Source organism: Ursus arctos, unplaced genomic scaffold (assembly GCF_023065955.2).
Source record: "Ursus arctos isolate Adak ecotype North America unplaced genomic scaffold, UrsArc2.0 scaffold_14, whole genome shotgun sequence".
NCBI lineage: Eukaryota > Metazoa > Chordata > Mammalia > Carnivora > Ursidae > Ursus > Ursus arctos.
Genome location: NW_026622808.1, coordinates 11,807,589 through 11,812,743, shown reverse-complemented (window position 1 = coordinate 11,812,743; position 5,155 = coordinate 11,807,589). Strand labels below are relative to the sequence as shown.

The 5,155-nt window shown below is 53.9% G+C and overlaps 1 pseudogene; it reads right to left on the bottom strand.

Moving 5' to 3' along the window:
- Positions 1 to 4,440: 4,440 nt before the first annotated feature.
- Positions 4,441 to 4,894, bottom strand: LOC113271339 (acyl carrier protein, mitochondrial-like; annotated as a pseudogene).
- Positions 4,895 to 5,155: the final 261 nt, after the last annotated feature.

Genomic DNA, 5,155 nt, shown 5'->3' with positions numbered 1-5,155 from the left:
AATGCCAAGGCCCGTTCTTTACAGCGGCAAACACACACACACACACACACACACACACACACACACACACGAATAAAGGAAACACAGTTTGTTGACTAGGAAGAGCTGTGAGTTGGTTTCTTCAACGTTCAAACCTGAGGGCTGTAGATGGGGGGTTTAGCATTTCTAGACAACAGAACCCACTTTACAAATCATTTACTTCCACGGGATCCGAGGAGGCGGATACACGATGATCCCACGCAGTTCGGAACATAAGATCCCGGAACGTATGTTCCGGACGCCGTTAAACCTTCCCGTAGCCTTTCAGACAACCACGTTCATTCATTCATTCACTTACTTCCTGCACATTCATTCAGTGCGTGCAAATGAGGCCACGACGGAGGTGAGAGGCCGTCGGCACTGCCCTAACCTGGGACCTAAATTCCGCCTTAAGAGGCTATCAGTCCCAAAGAAAACCAGGCCTAAAAGCTTCTGACCGATCCGCGATTTGGGCTTCAGCTCCGCCGAGGGACTGGTCCGGAGCGGGCGCCCTGCACAGTGCAGGCTCTGGGCCGCGGGCGGCATCTGGTAGCAGCAAGCGCAGGCCGGTCACCTCTGCCAGAGGCCCGCAGACACTCCACATGCGAAGACCCCGCCGTCCGAGAAAGGCATCGTCGCGCCTGGCTACGTGGGGGAGCTACACTGTGGCTGTTGTCTTTTGACATGATTATGTGACCAGAGCGCAAACAGTAATTCTTCCTAAAGGAAGGGCTGCGGGCGCTCCAAGCCACCGCGGGCTTGCGGGGTGAGGCCCGCATCGCCACCCCTGCATCTCCCATCAGGGAGCTTATCTGGCGGGAGTCGGCTTGGCCAGCACGGCAGGTGGGAAAACTCCCGGGGGGCACGTTCTGCGCCAGAGCCAGAGGCCGCAGAACCGAGCCCCACGGCCCGCAGAGGTCACCTGCCTGACGCTCTTTTTCCTGGCTTCCGCTCGTCCTTGCTTTCTGCCCCCGTTCCTTTGCAGGTGTTCCTGCAACGCGGGAAGAAGAAACCTCTCGCACTCGTATCTTCGTCTCGGGTTTGCTTGTGGACAAATCCAAACGAGGACGGGGCACGTCGCCAAGTATCCGCAAAGGCCTTTGGAAATCCGACTCATACTCACCATCAGAAACAGTCTCTCTCTTACAAACCCCATAAAATAATCCAGCCTCGCGGCAAACCCTGAAGCCTTTTTCCCTCCCTCTTCGCGAACCTCGTGGGAGGCAAGGGGACGACAGGTCAAGTTTGGGGCACACCTTATGACTTCTTTCACTTCGTTTTGACTCTTTCAGGCAGACACAGGGTTTCATGTCTAAAGTTGGGGGTGAGGATTGAGCGGACACAGATGGGGGTTCCGTTGTCCATACCACAAAGTTCATGGCTGGCTTATAACTTCTTACGGTGGAAAAATCCCGAACATGCGCAAAGGTAAACAGAACCAAATCATGAGCCCCTCTCTACGAGCCCGTCAGCAGGTTTGGCCACCAGCAGCTCAGAGCCAACATTTATTTCATCTGTATCCCAGCTACCTCTCCCCTCTTCACCTCAAATCACCTTAGGGGCAAAACCCAAATACCTTATTTCACCGGTAGTCTTCAATATCTCCAAAACGCAAGGACTCTTTTTTATACGCGTAAGCATAACATCATGGCATCTAAAAATTACAGTTCCTTAACATCACCAGATAGTCAGTCAGTGTTCAAATATCCCCAACTATCTCGCTATCATCACTACTAGTTTTAGTTTTTCATCGTTGGTACTTAAAACCATAGGCTACTGGGATGCCTGGGGGCTCCGTCAGTGAAGCATCTGCCTTCGGCTCAGGTCCTGATCTCGGGTTCCTGGGATCGAGCCCCACGTTGGGCTCCCTGCTCAACCGGGAGCCTGCTTCTCCTTCTCCCTCTGCCTGCCGCTCCCCCTGCTTCTGCTCTCTCTCTCTGTCAAATGAATAAATAAAATCTTTAAAAAATAAAATAGAACCGTAAACTATTAGCTTACAGCTGGCTGAATTTAACTCTGCATAAGGTCTCTCTCTTGGACGGGTTACATGTCTCTCAAGTCTTCTTTAGTCGATAGGCTGCCCTCCCTCTCTTTTTGTCTTTCCTTGCAATTTATTTGTTGAAGAAATGGGGTCATTTGTTCCTATAGAACTTCCTGAGGTCTGGATCTCACCGATCACGTCTTCATGGTGTCATTTCACACGATCTCCCGTTCCCTCTGTGTTCCCTAAAGTGGTGGTCAGGTCTAGAGATTTGATGGGGTTGGGGTTCGAGTTTGTTCTGAGACCTCTTCGTATGTGGTATTGGGGACTTCCATCAGGAGGCATACAGGCTGATTTTCTTTATTTTCTTGTTCCACTTTGATTAAAAGGAAGCTGTGATCGTCCCATTGTCGCAGGACAGAGAACTGTGACTCACCTCTCGTAACTTCTGGGGCTGACTTTGCACTGTGGACTCGCCTGCCTCTGACAGCTCAGGGTTTTCCTGCTGGGTCAGAGAGAGGGCAGTGTCGGAATGGGACAGGGGCCAGTGAGGGGGGAGGGCAGGGTCAGAATGGGACAGGGGCCAGTGAGGGGGGAGGGCAGGGTCAGAATGGGACAGGGGCCAGTGAGGGGGGAGGGCAGGGTCAGAATGGGACAGGGGCCAGTGAGGGGGGAGGGCAGGGTCAGAATGGGACAGGGGCCAGTGAGGGGGGAGGGCAGGGTCAGAATGGGACAGGGGCTGGCGAGGGGGTCACCGCCTTCTCCTTCCCTCTCACCTGCCCTGGCTCACGCCGTGGGCACAGGAAGTCACAGCTCCAGGGGGAGGCTCAGCTGGCTAACCACAGGTTAAGTGGTTCAGTTTCTTTGAGCCTCAGTTTCCTCAACTGTAAATTGATAATCATTTCTCCCGAAGAGGGTTTATGGTGGACCTGGTTAATGTTGTAGTCACCCAGTATCTCTTGAAAACCCACGCTCTATATGCCAAGACAACTTCCCAGCTGCCTCCTTGCTCCCTTCCAACCCCTGGCTTCTGGGAGCAGACTCACCCGCATCAGAAACCCCTGGGTCACCTGGGAGTGTGCAGCCCACTCAAGCCCCTGGAGAGTGCCTTTGCCAGGGAGCCAGGGCCGACCCAGGACAGAAACACAGGTCCTCTGATTCTAAAACCAGGCAGAAAGGAGAGAGAATGCGGGCAGGAAACATGTCTGGCTTTGACTCCTCCAATTTTTGTTGCTCTCTCCCTCTGGTTACCATCAATAAAGGAGAAGCAAAGCCCAGGGCCGGCCCTGGCAGGGGCCTTTGGAGGGAGGTGGGGCCTGTGAGCGTGCTCTGAAGCTCAGGTTTCTTCCCCCTGCCTCCCAGGGAGGCTCCCTGCACCGAGCACCTCAGGCCTCCCAGCTTCCCGAACAGACATCCTCGGTCTGTTAAAGGAAGGACCCAGTCTGTTAAAGGAAGGATCTGGGTGGGTCCGGAGAGCTGCCTCCTGTGAATGGCTGAGGGAGAAGCAGGCCCAGGGCCGACCTGTGAAGGAGGCAGAGCCTAATCCTTCAGGGAGGGAGCCAGAGGGAGGCCAGGACCTCAAAGGGGAAATAAGCACCTTCCCTCTGCCCCACAGAACCCGCTGGGCTGCTGTCTTTAGCTCCGCCCCCGGGCCGGCCCAGGGCCTCGTGGGAGAGGCAGGTGGGCAGAGAGGTGGCGGGAGGGCAGACGCTGCCCAGACCTGGGGAACGGACATCTGCAGGGAGTGGCCAGGAATGCAGTGGGTCACCTGCTCAGGAGACAGGGGAGTGCCCTGTCCCTCGGGTGACAGGCGCTGCATCTGGGTCTCCTCAAGGCCGTTTTGTCCCGTCCCCCAGTCCCGACTCAGTTGCTCAGCTGTCAGATTTAGGAATACTGCGGGATTCATCTTCTGGTCCCAAACGCCTGCGGTATGGATGGGAACCTGAGGTCTGGAGGAGACGGGCCTACCCCCTATTTTATACACTCATCACCTTCCTCCACCGAGCGCTGCGATCAAAAAGTGACCTCCGCACACGTATGTGACACACTTATGTGAAATACGAAATTCTAATATTTCAGCTGATTTGATAGAATTTCACAGAATTCAAAAGGCACAGAGAAGGAACTCTTTCCCCACTGCTCTCTCAGCACCCCCGAGGACGCGGGCTGTTTCTTACTTAACCCTCCAGGGATGTTTGATGCATAGCAAACAGTTACTTTGTTTGACCAACTCGGACAGTTCCTTTTTAAATTTTTTAAATTTATGTATGTATTTTTTTGGTTTTATAGATTTATTTTCAAAGGGAAAAGCAGACAATTTAAATACAAGTCGAAACAGAGTGACTGTCAAAGGCTGTCGTAAGGCCAGAACGCGTTCTCACCGCCAGACACTCGCCATCATCTTCCGACTCTTCTCTCAGTGAAAAAGGGGGTCTGGTATTTTATTCATATACGTCCTTCTTATCTACAATGTCATCTACAATTTCCTGTGGACACATTCACTTCTCTGCCTGTGTCTCACCAATTTCGAACCCAGATTCGTCCTCCACGGCCATGACCATCTCTGCTTGGTCTAAACTGTCTAAGCCCAGGTCTTTCATAAAGTGGGAATTTACCGAGCGCTTTTCTGGGTCAGTCCCGACATAGGGTTTCGGGACATAAAGAACACGGTCATGATTCCCTCTAATGTCAAAGGGGCTGCATCACTATCCTGGCGGTACCACTGTGTGCCTGGAGACTGCGGGAGGGCCGAGGCTGGCCACGGAGCCCCAGGCCTAGTCCTGCCCCCGCGGGGCACGACGGGGTGACCCCGAGCGGCCAGCATGGGGACCCGGGGCAACTGCTCGAGGCCACAGGCAGCTGGCGGACACGAGCAGAAAGGACTCAGGCCGCCATGGCTACGCTGACCCAGGAGGCACTGCCACTTACTTTTTTAAAAGCACAAACTCTGGGGGCACCGGGATGGCTCAGTAAGTGAAGTGTCTGCCTTCAGCTCAGCTCACGATCTCAGGGTCCACGTCCTCGGGCCCCTACTCAGCGGGGAGTCTGCTTCTCCATCTCCCTCTGCCCCCCTCACCCCCCACGTGTGCTCTCTTCCTCTCTCTCTAATAAATACATAAATAAGATCTAGAAAAAGAAATAAAGCACAAAATTTGT